Here is a 26,624-nt window from a genome sequence, read left to right on the forward strand (position 1 = left end):
GCTTCTGGGCTGGATCTCCAGGGGCTGTTGGCTATCTCTTTAAGGGCAGGGATTCAGCTTCCTAACCCTTTAGGCTCTCCCAGAACTGAGTCCACTGATTTTTAAATTTAAGGCTTTGGGGTACCTGAGTGGCTCAGTTAGTTGAGTGTTGACTCTTGATTTTGGCTCAGGTCATGATCTCAGGGTCGTGAGATTGAGCCCTATGATGGGCTCTGTGCTGAACATGGAGCCTGCTTGAGATTCTCTCTCCTTCTCCTTCTGCTGCCCCCTCCCTGCTTGCACATGTGCTAAATAAATAAATAAATAAAATTCCAAGCTTTAAGTCCTGTTGGTTGTAAGAACTCATGAAATTTGGCCCTTCTCACTTTCAAATCCAAATGTTATGGAGATTTGTCTTCCCCTTGCAGGTTCCCTGGTGTAAGAACCTGTTTCTCACCCTTCTTAATGCCCCTCGCCCCCACCCAACCATGGATGACCCAGAGCTCCCTACCATGTCTCTGTCCTTCCTACTGTTTTAGATGTGGCCTCTTCTCTCTCTCTCTGTCTCTTTAAAGATTTTATGTATTTATTCATGAGAGACACACACACCCAGAGAGGCAGGGACACAGGCAGAGGAAGAAGCAGGCTCCATGCAGGGAGCCCGATGTGGGACTCCATCCTGGGGCCCCAGGATCACGCCCTGAGCCAAAGGCAGGCGCTAAACCCTGAGGACTTCTCTACTTTTAGTTGTGGAGTTTTGTTCTGTCAGTCTTTGGGTTGTCCTCTGGGTTATTTATGCCAGTGGGAATGTTTCCTGGTTGCATCCAGGGATGAGGTGAGCTAAGCATTGTCCTACTCTACCATCTTCCCAGCCTCTTTCCTTCCTGTGTGTTTTTATAATGTCTATTACTTATATCAAACCACAGTGCTATCTTCAAGTATGAGGCAAAATTTAATGTTTTATATTTGAGTAACCTACCCTTGGTTGTTTTTGGGATTGTTCTAACCTCAAGTGACTTAAGCATAAGCAAACATATCTCAGGAGAGCATTTCTTTAATTCACATGGATACCGAAGAACCCATAAAAATAAAAAATGATTAATTTACTATTAAATAACTAACTTTCTGTTATGATTGCTTTAACTAGACTATCATGCAATGTTTTAATATGGACTACAAATGATCTCAAATGGTACAATTTAATAAATAAGGGCAATAATAACATGGCATATGGAATCACTTTGAAGTGCTCTGTATGCAAGTGACATGTTACTACTAGAAAACTAGCAGATTCTTGAAGCTTTCTAAACAGCCATGCTATATTACCCAAATTCGTTGACTTAGATTGGTAAATCTGTTTTCTGTCTTAATAAATTATTCCTGTGGAATGTATAAAAGAGAGTTTTCTCGATGCTGCCAGAATTCCAAACCAGGTATCTGCAGAATAAGATATGATATAGATAACTGAAACAACTACTCTTCCTTTGGCCCGGGTGTTTATTATGCAGGTGATAACATATATGATTAGTCTGAAAGACAAACGTCAGCACTATAATAGTCAGTACTGTTAACGGGAAGACAGTGAGCATAATTTCAGAGGAATAGGATGAACCATCCTTGCTGTACTGTTGTTGTTGGCCTTTTCCTTTTTTTTTTCTATAAATGCTGTGATTAGTTGGACAGACTTTTGATGAATAGCACAACTCAACAGTTACTCTGAATAACATAAACCAACAGTTACCCTTTTCTAGAATTTTATAGATTGGTGGAACCCATAGATTTCAAAAATTTTAATATTATAGAGGACATTGGAAGTCATCCAGCTGAACTCTGTCATTTTGTAGATGAGGAAAATGAGGCCCAAAGCAATAAATGATGCTTTAAATTGCTGTCTTTGGAAAGAATTAGGTCTAGAGTTTAGGTCTCCTAGCTTCCGGAGCAATGTTTTTTTTTTTCATCATATTATGCTACCACCAGTGCATTATCAAAGATGGAAATGGCTAATTTTAGGAGTTTCTAATAAAGAAGAGGTGTTTCCTCCTAATTCCTAAATCATTGCCTTCTGCATATCTTGATGGAAAGCACATGAGTTCTTTTAAATCCATCACTTAAAATACCTGTACCCCAAGCACTCACCAGATATTTAGACTCAGAGCAGAGGCTTCCTCAGTGGAAACAATTGTTATTGAGTTGATCAAATAAGAGTGGTCTCTAAAAAGCTAAGCATGAATAGGTGGCAATTATTGATAAAGCTATCATCCATCATGGCAATTGTAAGAATTAAGGATAATATGGTAAAATTATCAGATAGCCAACCTTCTCAATTAAAAATTTTAGGTTTCATTTTTGCATTTTTTCTTCATTTTATATTTATGACATTGGGCACTATTGGATATACAGTGATTTATCCTCATAACATTACGTTCTAGTGGAGGACACTAGAATAAAACACACATTTCATTTATTAGTAAGTTATGCAAAAAATAAGCAGGGTAACAAAGACAAAGAATGCCTGGAATAGGGCAGAGACTAACTAAATGAGTTACAGTAGTTAGAGAAGGTCTCTGGAGAGGTGGTATTTGAGCAGGGAATGGATGAGGAGACAAAATCAACAGGTAAAGATCTGAGGGAAGAACATTTCTGTCAGAATAAAGAATATTTGTAAAGGTCCTGAGGTAGGAATGGGCTTGGTGGTAGCAGAAGCGGGGAGATAAAAGGGGAAGAAGAGTAGAAAATGAGATCACAGACGAGGTCAGGAGCCAGGTCATGTGGGTAAGGTGGTAAGCTAATAGGGCAAGAGAAGACAGAGGGGTACAAGTTAAGAGACTATTGCAATAGGATTTTTATATATTTTTTAAAAGATTTTATTTATTTATTTGAGAGAGAGAGAGAGAGAGAGAGGCAGAGACACAGGCAGAGGGAGAAGCAGGCTCCATGCAGGGAGCCTGACGTGGAACTTGATCCCAGGCCTCCAGGATCATGCCCTGGGCTGAAGGCAGCACTAAACTGCTGAGCCACCCAGGCTGCCTGATTATTGCAATAGGATAAATGAGGAAAATAATGGCAAACTAGGGAGATCTGGGTGGAAATGGAGATGATGCAAAGTGGCAGATTTGGAGTATATCTTAAAGGTTAGCTGACAGCACCTGCTGAAGGACTGAGTGTAGGAAAAAACATGAAAATGTGGCAGACAGACTTTAAGGTGGTCCCATAACCCACTGCCTCCTGGTGTTCATGCCCTTGTGTCATCCCCTGTCTTTGAGCTTGGGTGGGACCTGTGACTAACTTCTAACCCATAGAATATGGCAAAGATAATTGGGATGTTACATTGGTGGTTATACTATATAAGACTCCATCTTGCTACCAGGCTCTTTCTTTCTCACTTTTAGCTTTGAAAAATCAAGTTTCTATGTTATCAGATGACCCACAGAGAAGGCCATGTGGCAAGGAACTGTGGGTGGCTCCTAGGAGCCGATAGTGAGAGCTGGCAAGGGGCCAGGGCCCTCAGTCCTACAAACACAGGAACTTGATGCTACTAACAATCTCGTTGGAAGTGGATCACCAACCAAGTTTCAAGATAAGAACAAAATGCTGGTCGACACCTTGATTGTAGCTTTGCAGAGGCTTGCCGAACTCCTGACCCGTGGAAACTATGAGATAAGTGTGTGTTGCTTTAAGCTACTAAATTTGTGATGATTTGTAATATAGCAGTAGAAATTTAACACACATGGGGTATTTAATTCAACTGTTCTAGTCTTAGTGCCACAAAGTATTATAAGAAAGCAATTTATATAAAAAAATAAAAAATAAATTTATTAAAAAAAAAAACAGTAAGAAAGCCACGATCCTCAAACACAGCCCGCTTATTTTACAGATGCGGAAACAAGGCCACAGAAAGTCAAGTGACTTGTCCGAGGCCACATGGGTCACTAGCAATTAGAACCTGCATCCGTCTTCCCCATCTGGAGCTCTTCTTGCTACATGATGCTGCTTTCCAGGCATTACATGTATCAAGTTTTTTTTTTTTTTTCTTTCTGTCGGTCTATGTAAAGCACTTTATTCTAGCTTATTAAGATTTAGAATTTTTCTTCTTTTGATCCATGAAGGTGTGAGTTAGAAGCTCTCTCTCTCGAGTTAGAAAAAAGATATCGGGATCCCTGGGTGGCGCAGCGGTTTGGCGCCTGCCTTTGGCCCAGGGCGTGATCCTGGAGACCCGGGATCGAATCCCACTTCAGGCTCCCGGTGCATGGAGCCTACTTCTCCCTCTGCCTGTGTCTCTGCCTCTCTCTCTCTCTCTGTGTGACTATCATATAAATAAATAAAATAAAAAGGAAAAAGATATCTTTCTTTACCTTATCAGGGAAATCTGTCCCATGTGTGATTCATATGAATTCCTAACCTTTAACCTGTGATGACCTGCATCATGAAAATGAACTGGCTTGGGGTTAGAGAGAACTCTTTAGAGTTCCCTAAATATAGCTAATTTTGAAACATCCTGCCAGGTCAGAGTGCCCGGGTGGTACAGTCGGTTTAGTGTCTGGCTCTGGGTTTAGGCTCAGGTTGTGATCTCAGGATTGTGAGATCAGTCTCCGCACTCAGCAGGGAGTCTGCTTGAGGTCCTCTCTCTCCCTCTCTCTCTGCCCTTCTCACTTGTGTTCTCTCTCTCAAAATAAGTAAATAAATAAATATTTTAAAAACCAAAACCAAACAAAATTTCCTGCCCAGTCATAGCAACTCTCCTCTCTCCTATAAATCTTTTGGATCTTTAGGAAACCCTTATCCCTCCCTGTTTACAGGGCCTCCTTCTCCTGAGAAACACAATCACAGTAATGGTCACTGGAGAGCCACTGGGTCGAGGTGATAAAAAGCAAGAAAATAGAAAATATTTTCAAGAAAGAAAGGAAGGAAGAAAGAAAAAATGGGAGAAAGAAAGAAAAAGAGAAAGAAGAAAGAAGAAAGAGAAAGAAAGAAGAAAGAAAGAAAAGAAAGAAAGAAGAAAGAAAGAAAGAAAGAAAGAAAGAAAGAAAGAAAGAAAGAAAGAAAGAAAGAAAAGAAAGAAAGAGCAAGCCATGTGAAAACAATACAACCTAAAATTCCAGTATACTATAGTGCTCTGGATTGAAAACATGTGCCTTGAGTAGCCCTGGGATAAGATCATCTCTCACTAAAAGCACAGCCATGGTCCGCCCTACATTGTCCACCCTGGAGGCTACATCTTACATCACTTCTGTGTCCATTGTCCCAGAGACAGGAACTGGAATTTTAGCTCATGTTACTTTGGAGGTTGTTCTTCACGCAGTTCATGGAGTACTGGAAGGATTTAGCAAATCACCCTGTCCTATTGGGAACTGTAGTACTCTCATGGCAATCATCCTCCTACTCTGCTGCCCTTTTTTGGGCATCATGTTCCTACAAATTACTATAAATTACTATTTTCATTCATTTAATACTGGAATGAGACAATGGAATTCTTTTCTTTTGTGCATGAGCCAAGAGATAATCTGTGTCAGGCTGAAGGAGTGAAAAAGGCAATAGGGTTAGCGTGAAAAGCGACAGACCAACATCAATATGCTATGGACAACCACATTTTTTTCTATAGATTACAGTAACGTGGAGCTGACTCTGGATGCAATGAATCTTGTAAATAATTATGGCTTAAGTTATCAAGCTGTAAACTGGACTGCTGTTCTGCTGCTTGATATAAGCAAATCCTAGCAGTCATATTTTATATGGGAATATTTCACCTGGTCTAGGTGTATATGAATATTTATAGCAATTCTGAAAATAATTTGAGATTACTAAGTTTCCCTATCCCTTTTGCTGTGAAGATCCGCCCGCACTCCCTGTCATCTTGCAAAAATACTATATTTACAAGTTCCCAAGATCCTGACATTAGAAAATTAACTACTTTATTCTTTATTTGTTGTTTAAATTTTAAATAACTCAGGAATGATAAAAAATGAAGTGTTGTCAGCTCTTTATACATGGAAGTGAGTCTATCCCATCATTTTCTGGAACAGGTGTAGCTGAGGGATAGGAGCCTGGTTGTTAGAGGAGCAGGTTATATGAGGTGTACTTGGAGGGCATATGTAGGGAGAGATATATTTAGGGAAGGTCAAGCAGAGGGTAGAGGAGTCCCAAAGACCAAATCAGTCCAGTTGACGTCTCCCTAGCCAGGCAGCAGGCGGCCATAATCTTAGCCTAGCTTCTCTCCTGATCCTTATAAAAGATGGTAGATGTCTGAACAAGCCCAAAAACCTAAATAACAATTATGGCGTACCACTCAAGAGCCGCACCTTCTTACACATTGTTTAGTAACATAAATATTATTCTGTAAAGTTCCATGTATTCAAAGCTTTCAAAAGAATGCTATAGTTTTGGTAACTCAAGCATGTGCTATGGTACTGCCACCTTGTCTGATGAGAGTAATTACTCGGGATACGCATACTTTGCCTTACGGAGGCAATGCATATAGGTAGTTCCATTTTCTGAATTTCCATTAATTTAATTTAATTTTCAGTCTGAATACTTTATATTGGATTTGATAACACGGTCATGATTGAATTTGTCAGTTCAATTGAACAAACAAGTTTGTAAAATATTATTTCAATTTGAGTATTTTTATTCCATTGCTTAGAAACAAATATAAACAAAATTAACCGAAATCAAAACAAAATCCCAAACAAATACTAAGTTGGCCAGCTGTCAAAAAAGTTGAGGCATTGGAAAACAGATTACTGGCGATACCCATATGAAGTTTTGTGAATCTACCAAGAGTTGGAGGAACTTGATTAGGATTAACTTGACTTTAGGAATTAATTCTAAATATGTATTTATAAAGATTTCCCTCTATAATGGGGAATAACTTGTACGCTTATGACAGTTAAAATGGCAATCATATATTTTATACAATATCAAGAATGAGCCTTAATATAAACTGTGAACTTTGGATGATAATGATATATTAATGTAGGTTCTTCAGCTGTAACACATGTGCCACTCTGGAGGGGGATAGTGATAATGGAGGAGACTACACATGTGTGGGGGCAGGGGCATATGGTGAATCTCTGTATCTTCTGCTCAGTTTTGCTGTGAACCTAAAATTGCTTTTAAAAAAAAGTCTATTTAAAAAAGAAAGAAAGGAAGAAAATAAAGAAAGAAAGATAAAATCTTTTTAAAAAATGGCAAAATCAAATGCATAACTATTTTCTCATTTAATTTGTTTTAGATTCCCATTAGCTAACATAGTAAGATTGAACATCTTTTCATCAAGTGCCCTTTTAGAGAGAGAATTTTATTTTTTAAAAATAATTTCACAAATGAGTGGGAAATATCAGAAAGGGAGACAGAACATGAGAGACTCCTAACTCTGGGAAACGAACTGGGGGGGGGGTGGAAGGGGAGGTGGGTGGGGGGTGGGGGTGGCTGGGTGACGGGCACTGAGGGGGGGCACTTGATGGGATGAGCACTGGGTGTTATTCTATATGTTGGCAAATTGAACACCAATAAAAAATAAATTAAAAAAAATCAATAAATCATACCTCATTCTAAATTTAAAAAATAATAATAATTTCACATATCATTTTGTAACTACTCTGCACAGGGAATTTATGTTAAAATGTTTAATATGTCATCTCTCCTTTGAACATTAAAAATACATAGAGGCCTTTATGCATCAGTTTATTTTACTTATATAATTCATTGTAACATTTAAGCCTGAAATAACTTAAGACTAATTTGCTTGGGAAAACTGAGACACATAACAGATTTCTTGGTCTTAATGCATTGGCACAAAGTATCCATAGTTATTATTACTGCAGAATTAAGCATGCTTTCAGAAATCTGACAATGTACAATTGGGGAAATTCCAATATTATCTATTTAGATGTTGTGTCAGAGAATAAAAATAAATCTTTCTAACACCAATTATCTCATATTCTTAAACTCTAAATAAATAACCAAATTAATCATCCTCACCCTTAAATTAAATTTCTAGAGTTCTCATTTTTTACAGTAATATCTGGCTTTCATTAACATCTTTTAATGAACTGGTCCATGCTGAGCAAAAATAGTTAAATCTAATAAACAATTGGTCGAAATACATTCCCCTGCATTGAAATAGGTTTTTTTAATTTTGTTTTGTTTTGTTTTTATGGTTATTTAGTTTTGTTTTTTAATCAGCAGCTTCATCCTGGGCTGGTTAGGATCAGAGCTCTGACCTCCTGCTTTGACCTTAAGACTGCACAATCCTGTAATTATGATGCCTCTTGCCTGTATATATATATATATATGCAGAGGCAAGGAGCTCATTATTATATTTATTTTTGGAATATGTATAATAATCAGGTTTATGAAGGTTGCAATGAATCATTGCCTACCAATAGTTTTATTTATTAGTAAATAATAATTTATCATGATTAAAAGGGATTAGGATGTTTTAGTTTCCAGTTCAAAAAAAATAAAGAAAAAATAAACATAAACTGTAATAAATATAAGTTCTGCAAAACAGCATTGAAAATACAATTTTGAATGGAGTTTAAAGTTGCAAAATGCTTCAGTATTTATACTTTTGGGGGGAATTTTCCCCAAAATGGCAAAATCAATTATTATGGTATCATAGGTATTATTGGAAACATATTCATATTTGGTAGCATTTTATATATATATATATATATATATATATATATATGAATCAAATATTAGCCTTAAGTGAAACTGTAAGCAAAATGAATGATTTCGTGACCAGATGGCTTAATAAAAACAATACTTTTTATGTTTTTCTCAGAGCTTTTGCTGGAGCATAATTTTTACCTAAAATGTACTCTCCTCCTATATCGCAGCCTTTCATGACCATCACCAGTGTCAAGTCTTCCTCAAGGCCTTTCCTAATTCTTTCTGCTTCGTATCACTTCCCTCTTTGAGCCTCCATTGTTTGTGTGCCTAAAAAATACTTTTATTAATTCTTTGTCAGTTACAAGGCTTTTCAACTTTAAGCGACAGAGAATCTGACAGTGGACTAGAAAGATGAGGTTTTCTTCTTTTCACACGACACGGTATGTGGGGGGGTGGCTGATAGGTATCAGCCAGCAGCGCCTTGATAGCAGGCCCAGCATCCTGGTGATTCTCTTGGTCTTGCCCTTTTGACTCCGAGATGGCGGCTCTACCTGCTCTTGCTAAGTTTCATCCTTGACATGTCCTTCCTTCGGCAAGCTGGGAAAAAAGAAGCAATCATGAGAGGGGATGAAGCATCCTTTTTGTTTTTTCATGAATGAATGCCTGTGTAACAAAATAAAAATATTTTGATTCAGCAAAATGCGTTTTAATCAATAATGAGCAACATAAGAAAACATGTATTTCATTTGTAAATAAAAATTACAAACGGTCTGTATTTGGAAATCATTTGTACTTTGGGGGGAATTTGTTAATTCTGATGTATAAGATCAGAGTGGGAAAGAGAGAGAAAAAGGTTGATTTTTATTTTTCTCAATCATAGAATTTTCTGGTTTTTTTTTTACAACTGTTATGAAATGAAGATATGCTTTTAGCTTTTTCAGCTTTCCAACAAAAGTCCCTTCCAACTTTTCCTTTTCCTACTAAACTCTTCATGTTTGATGCCTTAAATAAAAGTGTTTTGGTTTCAAATTTATTATTGTTTTATGTTAAATACAGATCCTGGAAAACAATACTAATAGACTTCTATATAAAGGGCCTTGTTGGACACAACCATTTCTTAAAACTATGTTTGGCTCCTGCCTTCTTTGTTTTCTCCTGGCATTTTTTCCCTCTTTTTGTCAGTGCAGATAGGCAGGTTTGCACCAGAACTGGACCTCAGCTTGCAAATGGTCCTCAGAAGGAGGCCCTTCAAATGCCTGAGATACCAGTAGCCAAGCCTCGCCTGGGTTTAAGCAGCAGAAATGGAAGGAGTCCTTGAGGTGCCTTGAGCCACCCTGCCTTCTTAGGCACTAGACTAAAAAATTCTTGAATGTCAGTGATTCCCGAGGACTCAGGCTCCTTTCATGGAATGTGGATGTTTCCTGGTGATTCTGTGCTACTTAAATCCCAGAGGTGACTTATGTATCCAGAGCTGGTGATGATCCAGAGATTGTGCATATCTGGAGAATCGCAAAAGATTTCTTCAGATTTATCTGAGTCTGGCTACAGTGACAGGGTTACAGTCAGGTTGACCTTGGACTTAATAGGGCGTCTAAGGGCCTACTACAGTATTCCTTTTTACGTAGTAGCCCTTTCAGTGTAAATACTTCATGAATTCTAAAAAAGTTAAGAGACCAAAGAAAGGCTTTAGAAACTGTTATTACAGTAATAATACAGAAGCCACCTGGGACTGGGTAAAAATAATCATTACACATGAAAGCTATAGATATGTTTTTAGTTCTTAAAATGTTTTAAGGTTCTAGAAAAGCATTAGGAGTAATTTGCCATCATGGGAAGTGCTTTCAAGTATTTGGATGAAAGGCACTTTGGGAAATAAAAAGGATGAGCTCTTTAGTTAATTGTAATAGTAATTATTTGGTACTTTTATATGCAGGAGTTCAATGCACATTAGATACATTAAATATTCCAACAGGCAGCCTCTTTCCTAGATGACCAAATAGACGGGAAGTGACTCATAAAAGTTCACAGGACAAGTCACCAACATAATTTGAATTTTAATCTATGACTTATTCCCAGTCCAGGTAGCTACCTACTTGGTTATAAACCTATGAGGTGCACACTTAATAATTAACATTTATCCAATAGTGACTATGTACCAAGCACTGTAATATGTGCCAGGTCTACAGATGAATAGTATCTGGTTCTGTCTACAAAAAGCTCGTAGCTCACCTTCTCATGCTGCAGCTGCCCACATGGTTATTCTGGAAGGGGCAGTAGCCTCTTGGGTTTTACCCCACCTCCAGCCTGGGAATTTGTCATAAAATAAATACGAGAAATATGTTTTAGAAGTAGAATTGCTTAGGCTATTTGTGTATCATACGCTAAAAACACAAATGTACATGGATATGTGGGATGGAACCATGACTTTTTTTGATGTGAATGTGTAGAAATATCCCTTTTGGAAGTTTTCAAATATTAAATTATTGAGAAATCAAATGTACTATCACTGTTCTATTAAAATTATTTTCTTCTTTTCATCGAAATAGTAAGTGTCCCTCTACTCTTGGGCCAACTGGTTCTAAGCCAGTTGGTTCTTGCCACCTGGTATGCTCCCCAGGTTGTCTTCCTCTCATAAATTTATTTTATGTTTATTTCTGACTTTGAAAATCAAAGGTTCTTAGAAAACTCTTCTCCCCTTTTCTGTGTGATAGGTAATCCAGTGATCATCTTTAAGTTCCTTGTGTACCAGACACAGATTCCTAAATGTTAGATAAGAAAAACTTCTACATGGATGCTTCTCAACTTTCTTAGTCCTTCAGGCTCTAATTTATTCCTGGAGATGCATTATAACTCTTCAGTTTCCATCAACACTGGGCATAAACTTCTTGAAAGAATGTAATGGCTACCAACAATGATCCCAAGGTAGTAATTCTTATTGTTCATCAACTTCTCATATTATATGTTGATACTATAGTATATTCATAGCCCAGTTAAAAAGTATTTGGAACAGACTGGTGGTTGCCACAGGTGGGGGGGTGGGCAGTGGGCAAAATGGGTGAAGGGAGTCAAAATGTACAAACTTTCAGTTATAAAGTAGGTAAGTCATGGGGAATGTAAAGTAGAGCATGGTGACTGTAGTTAATAATACCGTATTGCATATTTGAAAGTTGCTAAGAGGGATCCCTGGGTGGCACAGCAGTTTGAAAGTTGCTAAGAAAGTAGATTTTAACAGTTCTCATCACAAGAAAGATAAATTCTGTGACCATGTATGATGATTGATGTTAGCTAGACTTATTGTGATGATCATTTCTCAATATATACAAATAACAAGTCATTATGTGTACACCTGAAAGTAATATAATACATGTAAATTATACCTCAATTAAAAAATTAAATTTGGAGTGAAATCATGTCCAAAAAGCCCCACGAATATTTGGGAATATTTTTACCACTGTTTCTTTTAATGGAGATAATTAAGAGATGATTGAGTGGTTACATGTGTCTCTGGAATGAGTTTTGCACGTATATTTTAACGTGGGTGTGTTGTGCTAGAAATTTACAATAATTCTGATAAAAGAATGAAGCTTTACCATGAAGCTCAGATTCTCAAATTCCATTTTCCATGTCCTAGGTTTTGCTTATCTCCTTGCTCCCTATCTTATTTTGGGGACTGACCAGCATATTCACTTGGTTTAAAGAAACATCAGCTTGAGCAGAGATGATTTCCTCTATTCCCACCCAGATGACTTGCTATTGATTTTTCCTTTCCATGTTTGTTAGGAAGGTTAATTAAAATTTTTACTCTAAATAGAGGTAATAAAATATTTTCCCCTCGGTTTTTGCTAGGCTATCAGTGGACTCCTGAGGAAGCAGGTAAGCAGGAAGATAATATCATGAAGATATGCAGCCCACAATAATAGGAATAGTTAACATGTATTCATATTCCTTGAGTAGCCAAAAAATTTATATTATATTTGAGGACTTTTCATATTTTTTAAAAGATTTTATTTATTTATTCATGAGAGACACACAGAGAGAGAGAGAGAGGCAGAGACATAGGTAGAGGGAGGAGCAGGCTCCACGCAGGGACCCTGACGTGGGACTTGATCCTGGTATCCCGGGATCCTGGGGTCACGCCCTGGTCCGAAGGTGGTGCTAAACCACTGAGCCACCCGGGCTGCCCAAGGACTCTTCATATTTGACAGAGGATTATATTACTACATTTCTTTTTCTCCATATTGAATTTCCTCCAGTGAAATTAGCCAATCAACGAATGGCACACTTAATCTATTTAGAATGCAAATCCACTGGGCCATTTCTCTTGTTTTCACTGAGCAAACTAAATTCTTCCTCTTTACTCCTGCTCCGCAAAGTGTATATCCTATGAGTTCAGAAAGGAGAACAGTCCCCATTGTTTATTTTTTGGGTTCTCCACATCATTCATTTTGAAGATAAGAGTCAGCCAACCATCCGTGGAATCTATGTTGTGATAATATGGGGCTGCTTAGGTGAATGACCTCTTGTGACTTCAGGTTGTTTGCTTGGTTGTAGAGAATTCTCATGGATAGAAGAACCTGGAGTACTTGCCTAAAAAAGCTCTTCATCCTATCTTAAATTCTCTAAGCATTTTCTTTATTTACTTAATTTTCAGATATTGTTCCCTCTTAAGAGGACAAGACAAACACTTTTATAGTGTCAAAGAACTTCATGTCCTACAAGTTATTAAATAATGAAGCTGATTTTTGACAGTTTTAAAAATTATTAGCCATGCATTCATTCTAAAAACATTTATTGAAGATCTTTTATGTGTCCAGATTGTCCCAATTTGAAGATTTTAAGTATTTCAAGGATTTCTATTTTTATAGACTACTGATTATAGTCCTTAATGTAGTCTTGTCTATTTAGGATCCAAAGCAGGGAGGAGCAGGATTTTTCAGCAGCTCTCCAAGTCTTGTTTGTTAGGCTCACAAGTCAGTGGGGTGCAATGGGGTCTGAGGGAAAGTCCAGAGCCCTGTATAAAGTGTGTGTTCAGCAGGTGTCAATTCTTTATCCTGCCTTCCATAGCTACACTTCTCCTGTGGTATAAAGGGTTAGTATGCCCAACCCCGAGACTGTCAGAATGTATGTAAGCCTCCCTGGGTAGGGATCTTGTCTGGCTGTAAACTTAGGTATTTCTGCTTCTTGGAGAGTGCCTGCCACACAGGAGGCGCTGGGTACGCGGGTGTGGACAGGCAGCAAAGATGCACCCGTCCCAGCTCTGCTGAGAACCCGTGGAAGGCAGCGCCTCTCTCATACTCCCCCCGCATAAGCACCACTTCTCCTCTTCTCCTCTCCAACTTCTCTAGTCATCTTAAGGGTAATGGGGGTGGGAGGGAACTAGACTACATACAGAGATTGGTAAACCATAGTTCATGTTTTCCTCAGTTTACCTCTTCTTTTATTGCTTGCTTTCTAATTTGTTCAAGTTATTTCTTTAACATTGATAATATAACAGAATAGTTGGGGCCCAATTCCATAGTCGTAACGTCACACACACAAAAAAATCTTATTCTGAATAGGATAACAAAATTTAAATAAGTTTTGTTGGTCACAGGTAAAGGGTAAACCATAGGGATTTGTTCTGTGCTTATGCTTTATTGGTGCTTATTTCAGTTCATCTAAAGACCTGGAGAATTATTAAAGAAAAGCAGGCACCTCAAACTGAAGTTTGACTCATACATTTTTGGGAATTACAGGGGTTCTGAGGAATGCGTGAAGGTTCTTACTACAAGCTGGGGTAGGGTTTCATCACTTGCAGTCTGAGTATTGAGTATTTGCAAAAGAAATTCACCCTCAGGTGGCACTGGGTGGCTCCGTCAGTTAAATGTCTGTCTTTGCTCATGATCCCAGAGTCCTGGAGTCGAGGCCCACTTCTGGCTCCCTGTTCAGCAGGGTGTCTGCTTCTCCCTTTGCCCTCACCCTGATCATTCTTGCCGTATCTCTCTCTTTCTTACTCTCCCTCTCTCTCAGATAAATAAAAATCTTAAAAAAAAAAGAAAGAAATTCCCCCTTACAAAACTGGCATATCTGTTCACAATACTGCTTCTAAACCAGCAATGTAATAGTGTCGACACAAAATTGCACATACCCTGTGCACCCCCGGTACACAAGCTATTTCATACTGTCTCAGCAGAGTCGCTGACATGGTGCGGTACTACCTTGAGTGTAAACGATTGTTGAGGCTATTTTAAGCCAGGTGTGAGAAGGTAGGGTCCATTAGGGAATTACTGCTGGTCAAGGTTTTAGTTTCTTAACTCTCAGGTCCAGAAACTGAGTCAAATGCTTCCCCCAAGGTCTAACCCTTAATTTCTCTGTCTATAAAAATGGGCATCATAATTATCCCTCCTTTGCAGAGTTTACTGTAAGAATTAAATGAATTGGTAGATACAAAGTGCTTGAAGAATGTCAGGCACACAGCAAGTGCTCTGTAGGTGTTAGCTATTTTTTTATTGCTATAACTGCCTATATTTGCTAAACTCAAGGGATATGCTTTATACTGCTATTTCAATTAGCAGAGAGGCACATTCCTTTCTAGGGACAAGAACACTCGCCGGTACTCCCTCTGTCCAGCACCATGCGGTCTGTGAAGTTAAATGAATAAATACCAGATTACTTGGTGAAAATTAAATGGAAGAAAGTAAGTTAGATGGCTTTAAAGAATTTTTCCAGTAAGTGTGGCTTGAGCTCCCTGTCAGGTGGTTCTGTTTTCCTTGGATGGTGCTGACAGCGTTCTCTCAGCCTCTGTCCTTGTCTCCCTCTCCTTCCTCCCGTGGTTCCTCGCTCCTCAGTAGAGACCACTTCTTCCGTGGGCGGGTTGAGCCTTGCTGGAGGGCCTTCACATACCCTGAGGCAGCCCCAGGCCTTTCTTGGCTTGGAGTCTAGACTGCAGAAGAACACCACTTGGGGCCTCTAGCCACCGGCCAAATGACTGCACATTGTGCTATTTTATCCAGATCTTTAACCCAAGGGGCAGAGATAAAAGTGTGCAATTCGCCCTTCTTGGCTTTATGAAGATGGAGAGAAAAATTAATAAGATAATTACTGTTCAACCACTTTTATTTATTTATTTTTGATTACTGAAGTTGAATCATGCTTTTTCATGTCAGATATAGTCTTTTTTTTTTTTTAAAGATTTTATTTATTTATGCATGAGAGACACACACAGAGAGAGAGGCAGAGACACAGGCAGAGGGAGCAGCAGGCTCCGTGCAGGGAGCCCGACGTGGGACTCGATCCTGGGTCCCTGGGGTCACGCCCTGAGCCGAAGGCAGGCGCTAACCGCTGAGCCATCCAGGCTGCCCAGATACAGTCTTTAATGTCATTTTTGCACGTGAAAAGGTTTGGCTCTCCAGCTGTACTGGGGACATGTATTGTAGTCATTGAATGTTCTAACTTTTCCCTTACCTCCACTCTCTATCAATGTCACAACCTGCTGTTTGTGCCCCATGTGACATTGATATTAAGTAGACATAACTGGTAACCAAAATTTAATCAGTCTCCGAAGAATTTTTGTTCTAAAGTATTGCCTGTAAGGAGAGTGGTAGCAATGAAATGAGTGGTTTGCTTCAGCAGAGTCACAACCGCTTGGATTGTGTTTGATCCTGAAAAAAATAATAATAATTAAAAAAAAAAACAATGCTTGGGAGAAGTCAAATGCTATTTCTTTCTGATGAAAGAAACTTGATTGTAACCAATTATTAGTCTCCTAGGGCTGCTGTAATCGAGGCCCAAAGTAGGTGGCTTAGAACAATAGTAGTTTACTGTCCCCAGCTCTGGGGTCTGGACATCCGAAGTCGCATCTCCTGGTTCTTTGTGGAGGCCGTGAGGGAGTGTCTTGGGCCTCTGTCCTCTGGTGCTTTGTCGGCAGCCTTTGGTCTTCCTTACCTACAGGCCCTTTCATTATCTTCACATGGCATGCTTCTTGGGTGTGTGTCTGTGCCCAAATTCACCGTTCCCGGTCTCGGGGGAGTAAGGGCTTACCTCGCTCCAGGAGGAACCCGGTTAATCACACCTGCAAGGACCCTGGGGGAGAAAGATCACATTCGGTGGAACTGGGTTTAGGAGTCAACTTCTGAGTTTTGAGCGGACATAATTCAGTCCACTAATAATTACAGTCCTCAAATCCCATTTTTACATGCTCATGAGCAATGGGACCTGACCCTTGGGCATGTGTCTTACTTAAAATATACAGAAAAAAATACCAAATGAAAATAAACAAATGAACCCACTGGCCAACAAACCACTGCCAGCCAGGGATTTTATTACTCAGTTGACAAGTTGATTGAGAGAGGCTTCATTTTGAAAGCACTAATTCAGAAATGCTATTCTCTTACATCCTGACAAGTATCTAACCCCCAATAAATTATAATGTGGAAAATAAGTTCTAAAACAACAACAACAAAAAGAGTAAGCAGAAAAAAGAAAAGAGTCAAATTTGGAAATCTTGGGATTTTATATAATCTTAGTAGGAAACTGTAAGGGTGCCACCCATCCTGCAGTCTGTGGAATCGTTCCAATCTTACTAAGAAAATCTTATACCTTAAAAACTTTGCTTTCATATCTAAATAAATGCTTATTATTTATTAGGGTGATTTAAAAAAAGTTGTTTTTTGCCTGGCACATACTGTGAAAACCTATCCGTGAATAACTGAAGATATTCCTGGCAGTTGCCTTTCACAGGATACAACATTTAAAAGTAAGTGACTTCTAATTTTAACATATTGTCTACTTTTTTTTTAAGGTAGAGATAGGAGGAGTGTTTTGGTTCAATAGCCAGATTTACCCTGATATGTCTGTCTCCTATAAAATATAAATACAGATACATTTGGAGGCTCGAGTTATAATGAGAAATGAACAACTTATGTTTTCCTTCTTTAATCTGAATTATAATCTTTATTTTTTTGAATTATAATCTTTAACACTCATTTAAAAATTACTAGAAATGGATGCTTTTTTTTTTTTTTGAGGTGACATCTTACTCTGAGACATCTTACTATGATATGGACAATTTTTGCGCTTGTTGATGTTTGGCACCTAGCACCGAAAAGAGTATATCTGAAAACTGTGCAACACTATTCTCACTAACCATAATCTGGAGAATCTTGCAGAGCAGTAGCACCCCGTGAAGGCGAAGCTACTGCATCAGGTCCTGCTTCCTGAAACCCTGGACTTCCTCATTTAAACTGAAAGCAGCTTTTGAGACCAATCTCTGTTTTCATAAACAAGTAGTTTAAGTTAAATTTCAGAAGGTCAGTTTCCACTTTTTTGAAAGCTTCTATGATATACATACTAGATGTAGTATCTATGGCTTCTATGCCACTCAAAAGCACTTTGAATTTTTTCACTTTTTGATTCCTGATTTTTGTTCTTGTGGATGCTGAGTAGTAGAGCAAACACAAACTCAAAATATCTTTATACTCACAATAAAAGACATGTTTTCCAAAAAAGAACAGTGCAGGTCACAATCTGTTTCTATTTGTCTGAATAGATTTTATTCCCTCTATGAAGGCAAAAGGCCATTCAAATACAGTTCTTCAGAAATACAAAAATCACAGGTACTGACAAAAATTTAGAAGGATTATTGGTTCTTTTCCTTGGATTATACATGAGTTTCATTCAACATTTCCTCAGTTCTGTAACCAACATTAGCGGTGGGGCCTAAGAGTCCCCGGGTTGTGTGTGGCCACGGCTGAGGCTACCAAGGAGCCCCGCAAGCCGCCAGGTGGTTCTAATAACACAGTAGGGTCAGGGATCGCCAAGCCGCTCTCACCCTATTCCTTCTTCTTCACCAAGACACTCCTAATTTAGATGTTCATTGGAAATGTCACAATCTCAGGGAAAATGGTTCCAGTTTTTGGCCTAAGAATGAGCATGTGACCCAGTTCTGACCACTGAAGAATAAGGGAAAAGTGTAAGGGGTCTCCTGGCAAGCATGTTCCTCTCCGATTAGAGACTAGGAGGAGCTCTTGGACCTGCACCACTAGCTTTTGTCTTTGAATGTGGTCCCAGAAGGACGAGGTGCTCGAGATTCCTGCCATGAGCTCGCCATCCAGAAAAGTCCAGGAGACCAACCTCTTTTTTTAAGTTTAATTCCAACGTACACTGAGGGGGGCACTTGATGAGATGAGCACTGGGTGTTATACTATATGTTGGCAAATTGAGCACCAATAAAAAATAAGTCTATAAAAAATAATAATAATTCCAACGTAGTTAACGTACAGTATTACACGACGTTCAGGTCTGCAATATAGGGTTCAGTAGTTCCGTGCATTACTCAGCACTCTTGGGGTAAGTGCACTCCCCATCGTCCCCACTTATCTCCTCCACCACCACCCCCGCCTCCCGCCCCGTAACCACCAGTGTGTTGCCACAGTTAAGAATCTGGTTTTCGGTTTGTCTCTTTCTTTTTTTCCTTTGTTCCTTTGTTTTCAGGCATTGAGTTGTAAGGTTCTTTATGTATTTCGGATACTGACTCTATAGCAGATATCACAAATACCTTCTCCCATTCAGTAGGTCAGCTTTTAGTTTTGTTGGTTGTTTCCTCTGCTGTGCAGCAGCTTTTTATTTTGATGTAGTCCCAATAGTTTATTTTTTGTCTTGTTTACCTTGCCCCAGAAGACATAACTAGAAAAACGTTGCTATGGCCAATGTCAAAGAAATTACTGCCTGTGCTCTCTTCCAGGATTTTTATGGTTTCAGGTCTCATATCAGGTCCGTAATCCATCTTGAGTTTACTTTTGTGCATGGTCAAAGAAAGTGGCCCAGTTTTATTCTTTTGAATGTAGCTATCAGTTTTCCCAGCAATACTTGTTGAAGAGACTGGATTTTTTTTCCCCCATTGCAGATTCTTGCCTCCTTTCTGGAAGATTAATTAGACATATAATGTCTCACACTGTTTTGATTACTAAAGTTTTTGTAATATAACTTAAAGTCCAGAGTTGTGATACCTCCGGTGTTGTTGTTCTTTTTCAAGATTGCTTTGGCTATTTGGGGTCTTTTGTGGTTCAATACAAATTTTAGGATTGTTTGTTCTAGTTCTGTGAAAAATGCTGTTGGTAGTTTGCTAGGGATTGCATTAAATCTGTAGATTGCTTTGGGAAGTATAGGCATTTTAACAATATTTGTTCTTCCAGTCCATGAGCATGGAATGCCTTTCCATTTCTTTGTGTTGTCTTCAATGTCCTTCATCAGTGTTGTGTTATTTTCAGAGTATAAGTCTTTGACTTCCCTGGTTAATCCTACTCCTAGATATTTTATGATTTTTGGTGCTATTGTAAATGGTATGGTTTTCTTAATTTCTTTTTCTGCTACTTCATTATTAGTGTATAGAAAGGCAACAGATTTCTATACATTGATTTTGTATCCTGTGATTTTATGGAACTTATGCATGAATTCTAATAGTTTTTTGGTGGAGTTTTTAGGGTTTTCTGTATAGAGTATCATGTCACGTTCAAAGAGTGAAAGTTTTCCTTCTTCCTTACCAATTTGGATGCCTTTTATTCCTTTTGTTGTCTGATTTCCATGGCTAAGACTCCCAGTACTATATTGAATAAAAGCAGTAAGAGTGGACATCCTTTTTTATTCCTGTCCTTAGGGGAAAAGTTGTCAGTTTGTCACCACTGAGTATGATGTTGGCTGTAGGTTTTTCATATAAGGCCTTATGTTGATGTATGTTCCCTGTAAACATACTTTTTGAGGGTTTTTATCATGAATAGATGTTGTCCTTTTTCTGCGTCTATTGAAATGATCACATGGTTTTTATCCTTTCTCTTATTTATATAATGTATCACATTGATTGATTTGTGAATACTGAACCACTCTTGCATCCGGAGACTAAAACCCACTTTATCGTGGTGAATGATTTTTTTTTAAATGTGTTGTTGGTTTCAGTTTGTTAGTATTTTGTTGAGGATTTTTGCATTTATGATGATCAGAGATACTGGCCTGCGCTTCTCTTTCTTTTGTGGTATCTTTGTCTCGTTTTGGTATCAGGGTAATGTTGGCCTCATAGAATTATTTGGAAGTTTTCCTTCCTCTTCTAGTTTTTTTGAAAAATTTGAGAAAAATAGGTGTTAACTCTTCTTTAAGTGATAGAATCCACCTGTGAAGCCATCTGGTCCTCGAATTTTATTTGCTGGGATTTTTTGATTCTGGTTCAATTTCATTGCTGGTGAACAATGTTCAAATTTTATATTTCTTCTTGCTTTAGTTTTGGTGGTTTATGTGTTTATAGGAATTTATCCATTTTTTCTAGTTTGTTCAATTTGTTGGCATATGATTTTTCATAAAATTCTCTGACAATCCTATGTATTTCTATGGTGTTGCTTGTTATATCTCCTCTTTCATTTCTGATTTTATTTGAACCCTCTCTCTCTTTTGCTTCATAAGTCTGCCTAAAGAGTTATCAATTTTGTTGATTTTTTTGCAAAGAACCAGCTCCTGGTTTCATCGATCTGTTATTTTTTTAGTTTCTATACCATTTATTTCTGCTCCAATATATGTTTATTATATCATTCTGGCTGCTGGCTTTGGGTTTTGTTTGTTCTTATTTTTTTCTAGCTCAATTAGGTGTAAGTTTAGGTTTTTATTAGAGATTTTTCTTGCTTCTTGAGATATGCCTGTATTGCTACAAACTTCCCTTTTAGAAGTGCTTTTGCTGAATCCCAGAGATTTTGTACCAGTGTGTTTTCATTTTCATTTGTTAACATGCATTTTTAAATTTCTTCCTTGATTTCTTGGTTGATCCGTTCATTGTGTAGTAGCATGTTATTTAAGCTCATATATTTTTGCTCTTTCCAAATTTTTTCTTGTGGTTGATTTCTAGTTTCATGTTACGGTCAGAAAAGATGCATGATATGATTTCTATCTTTTTGAATTTGTTGAGACTTGTTTTGTGACCTAATATGTGATCTATTCTGGAGAATGTTACGTATGCACTTTAAAAGAATGTGTATTATGCTGTTTTAGGTTGGAATGTTCTGAATATATCTGGTAAATCCATCTGGTTTAGTATGTCATTCAAAGCCATTGTTTTCTTGTTGGTTTTCTGTTTGGACAGTCTTTCCATTGATGTAAGGAGGGTATTAGAGTCCCTTACTATTATTGTACTTCTATCTATTATTTTTCAATGTTTATTACTAACTCTTTTGTGTATATGGGTATCCCCATGTTAGGTGCATAAACATTTATAATCTTTATATCTTCATGCTGGATTGTCCCCTTTATGAGCATATAGTGTCCCTCTTTGTCTCTTGTTACAGTAAGAGACTAACAACTTCTTAATAGCAGAGCCAGCATAAAATTTAAGTTCAAAGATTCTAGGCTTAATATCAGAAGGATCTCCCTCTGATTTTTAATTATAAAAAGAAAAGGATTCCAATAGATACATTTCCTTTCCCTTGGAGGGGCAGTAGTTATATAGGAATACTTTGAATAATATTTACACAATATTTTATCCAGAGTTAATCTGGATATATATCAGTCGGATATTTTTTACCAGTAAGCCTTATAAACACCTCAGAAATGCTTATATACTCCTCTCTTGGTTGAGCCAACAGTTCATATATCCGGATGGACTTTTAGGTTTAGTTGTGTAAGCTTAACTATCTTTTTACAGACATGTTTGGCAGAGAATTGGAAGTAATTTGAACTGGAAATATTGAAACAACTAGAAGTTATTTTACTCTTTTTCTTTTTTTTTTAGACAATAAACATGTATTGGACAAAATTATTAGCAATCAGCAGAAAAAGTTTGCACTGTTTGGTATACTCAATGAAATTTCAGTTTTGTGTTTCTTTAGGTGCTTCAATTTTTGCATAAAAGGTTCACTCCAGACAGATGCAACGATACCCCATAGGCATAAGTGTTACCTTGTAGTGGGCAACAGGCAATTAAAATCTACCAAAATCACATTTCACTGTAAATGTCATTCTAAGAGGGAAAGGATGTAAAGTTTGCCGGATCTATGCCCTGTTTCTAAGGGAGGGGAATATCTTCAAAATATTTAGGCAATTCACATGTATCAAATGTCACCAATTTCAAAAAGAGCCCATTTCTAACATCTGTTACTTAAAGGAGTATCTGTTATGTAATAGAAATAGCTTCTGACAGCTTTTAGTAGCTGCTTTGGGAGTGTGAACTTTCTGATTAAACACTAATTGATCACTCCTAGAATGTAAATTCTTACTAACATTTAGAGAAAGAATGTAAGCTCCGTAAAGACAAGGATTTTTGTCTTTTTTGCTCAGTACTGTACCTGGCCTAGAGTAAGTGCTCGAATATTTGTTGAAATGACTCTGCTGAAGTATTTAAGGTATAACCATTATATAAAAAAAACACATTTTGGCCACAGGCATTCTTAATGCAACCACAATAAATAGGTTTCAGACATAGTCTTATTTTAGGGGAGTTCAAGAACTGAAAAGAAAACAAAGGTAAGAGGACATGCACACTAGATTTCCCATGTTGGATATTATATTTATATACTTTCTCTGAGATTGTTAACAATCTGGCAGCCATCACAGAGGCCCACTTAATCTAAAAAACTGGTACTTATGGCTAGGACATTGTGGGCCTCTATTTTCTGTATAACTCTTAACTCCTTTTTCTCAAAATCCTTCCCTTGCTTTTGAGTAATTTATTTTTAAATATTTCACTTTAAAATTTTACATTTTTGTATTATACTAATCTGGCTAATCCTTAAAACGTTAAAGGCAAGACATTACTATATTTCTTAATGAACACACTAAACCTTTACATAGAATTCAGCCCCTCTAAAGCCATCAGATTTTGAAAAGTTTTTAAACATGAATCAAAGAGTCTAGTTTTAAGAACTTAGCTATGAATGGGTGAAATCATTACCCATTTAATATAGTCCCCAAAAGGAATAATAAGAGTATGTAAAATGAAAGAAAAGTCCCTCAGTTTGAGATTCTGTTGCACAATCCTGTCTCCTTTGTTCAAGAGGTTTGTAGTCATTCTCAGAATCCACTCCAGGAACCAACTTCTTAATCTAGACATCAGGCAAACCATTTACGGTAAAAGATACACGAAGATGAACAACACCACGTCGAAGAGGATGAAGAGCCACAGATCCAGCCAGTAGGAATGTCTCAGAAACCGGTGGGCTGTGGGTTGAGGCCGCACTTTGTGGTTCTGCTGCCTCCCAGCCTCCTCCAAGCTTAGCTGCTCCCGGGCCACCCGACCATCTTCTGCAGCTGCCCCCGCCTCCACCACCCACCAGTCATCGCCTGCCGCAGCCAGAAATCCCTCAGGTCCCCTATTTTGCTCTTTTTCTATATGAAGATAATATCTAGTTTATTTGACTAAAAGGCACAGTTAGGGCATTTCTGGGATATTTGTACCATGGAGACTTCATATACTGTTATGGTTTAAAAAGCAGTTTGGAACAAATGGCATTGATTACCTGAGCGATATCTGAAATATGTGAAATATGTGAACAGGGGAAATCGGTAGAGTTGCCATATACTTTTACTTAAACAAAAATATCAATAGTTTGAAAGAGAAAATATGCCAGATTTTCCCTGGGGCCAGATAGCACCTTCAAATAAAGATACATATCAATTTAATGTAATTCCGGAAATTTTGGTGAGGGATTTTTTTCCTAAATATCCAAATCACCAGCTCAAGATAAGCTCACAACAGGTAGATGAGTACACTTTACTTTCTATGATCACAATGCTGTTTGAGCTGGTCAACTGCTTAAAAATGAGACTCTTTTAGTATACAGAAGAGACTCTTGTGACACAAATATGCTTTTCTAAACCATTTTATCATCAGTGTTCAACATTAGCTTAGAAGGCCCACCCTATGAAGAGCTGACACACAGTCATTATTTTGCATCAGTCTAACTTTACCTTAAAGGGCAATCAATTGCATATAGAAAGAAAAACAAATTAGACATGTCTGAAGTAATTGGTACTAAAGAGAAACAACTAAACTCATTTAATGATACCCTACATCCTCATAAACTGGTAATTGTAGTCTATGTGTTGTTCATTTGCAGTTTTAAATAGTCAAAACATTCATGTTTTCTAATGTGACTTCCGAGGAATGCATTATTATTTTTTTTCAAAGGACGGAACCATCTTAATGCTGACGGGAACATAAAGCAGATTACACGGAACGTACACACCTTGTGACCACAAGAAATGCGATGCTGAGCTTGCTGCGGCCCAGTAACTGGTTAGGGCTGTCTATCAGGAGGAAGGGGCAGCGATGGATGAGGACACGCTCGCGGCCAGTACAGAGGGAGGGGGAGGTAGACCTAAGAAAACAATCTGACGCCAGCCTGAGCTGGACTTCCAAAATCAGATGAAACCTCAAATTTCAAGTATATTCTTTGAGATGGGCCGCCTTGAAAACAGTTTTGCCAATCAATTCGAGTATCATATTTTATATATTTTCGGCAACTGTATATGCATTGAAAATCAATCTCACACATAAATGGAGTGTTCTTCAGGAAGCAGAGTTTCAAATATTGTCACATTTTAGGTAACAGATGGACTCAGCCATTCAATTCAAACAATAATTTAAGCACAGAAGCACCAAAAAAGTTACTAAACCAAGGTTCCTTAGTTGGTGATACTATTTTTCAGGTTATGAATATTTGGATCCAGTAGATAGGCAGAAAATAAACAAGAATTATCCGTTGCCTTAATGAATAACTCAAAATTCCCCAGAGGCATAATAATGGAATCCAGTCAAATGCAAAATCAAGTATAGAACACTATTATCCGCCATTCCTCTCAAAGGAAACAAAACCCATATGTATGAGAAATATCTATTAAGATTTCTTTCCAAGCTATTATTGAAACTCAGATTTTTAAAAAGTTGTTTACTTAGCATTTTCAGGATCCACGTTTTTGAAGAGAATTTGCAGTTAGCAAGTAGTGAGTCTCAGTCTTTTTATACGTACAATAGGAATAATAACAATAGTACTTCATAGAGGTGTTGCGAGGATGAAATGAGATAACATCTGCTAAACACTTTGGCATCTGGCACTTGGATTGTGCTCCAAATATACGGTGCCTTTGTTCTATACGTGGCTCGATGCAGACAACAGCTTAGCAAAACCTTTCTGACAGACGGCCTCGGGAGGGGCCTTCACTGGATTTTGAACTATCCCTAAATGTTGAAATAATCACTCCAATCACTATTTTCTAATTGCATCGGCGAGGAAGGCTTTGTCCAAGACACACGGTCTTCACTGGATCAGGATCTGCCTCATTCCACTCTCGGTCTGCGTGAGCACAAATTCAGAGACCACAGAGGAGGACTATCATCTGATCAGGATTTTACGTCTGTGAGACACAATTACAACCTACTATGCTGCGCTCAGAGCTGATATGTTAATTAGGCATTTAATGAGATAAGAGGGACAAAGCAGCAGTATGCATGGGGCATTTCTAGAAACAAACAGAAGAGCAGACACAATGACCACATCACAAGAGGCTGGGGTCCGGAGGGAGCTGGACGGCGGGGTCACTGGGCGGGTCAACTGGCCCCGGGGGGGGGGGGGGACACAAGGAGCTGGACAGCTTGGCCCGGAGCCCAGCAGGTGCCTCCCGCACCAGCGCGTGGCCGGCTTAAGGGGTGAGCTCCGAGCACGCAGCCCTGAGGTCTATAACCCAGACGCCCTCCGCTGACCCCCGGGCGGGCCTCGCGGGCAGGCCACGGCTGCTAGCAGAAGTGACCACGAGTGAGGGAGGCCCCCGTTATACAGCCCACAGGGAGCAAGACCTAGAAAGGGCCCAGGAACCAGGGCAGCGGCGCTGGGGCCGTGTCCTCTGACTTTAGGGACCCAAGGCTTGGGTTGGGTTGCTGGAGAGGCTCCCTGGGGCCAAAGTTGGGTGGCTGCAACATTTATTAAATGACATTTGTATGTGTTTTCTGGCCTTGCGTGGAGAAAACCAACGAGTGAACTCAGTTCCACGTGCCAGCTTCCAGGGAGCATAACGGGCAAGAGGTCTCT

General features: G+C 38.5%; 1 long non-coding RNA gene across 1 annotated transcript; it reads left to right on the forward strand.

Moving 5' to 3' along the window:
* The first annotated feature begins 11,307 nt into the window (after positions 1-11,307).
* LOC140625684 (uncharacterized) lies at positions 11,308-18,074 on the forward strand. The gene is made up of 3 exons (XR_012025014.1): positions 11,308-11,514; positions 17,218-17,326; positions 17,598-18,074. It is a non-coding gene; the product is annotated as an uncharacterized lncRNA (long non-coding RNA).
* Positions 18,075-26,624: the final 8,550 nt, after the last annotated feature.

This window comes from Canis lupus, chromosome 36 (genome assembly GCF_048164855.1).
Source record: "Canis lupus baileyi chromosome 36, mCanLup2.hap1, whole genome shotgun sequence".
Taxonomy (NCBI): Eukaryota; Metazoa; Chordata; class Mammalia; order Carnivora; family Canidae; genus Canis; species Canis lupus.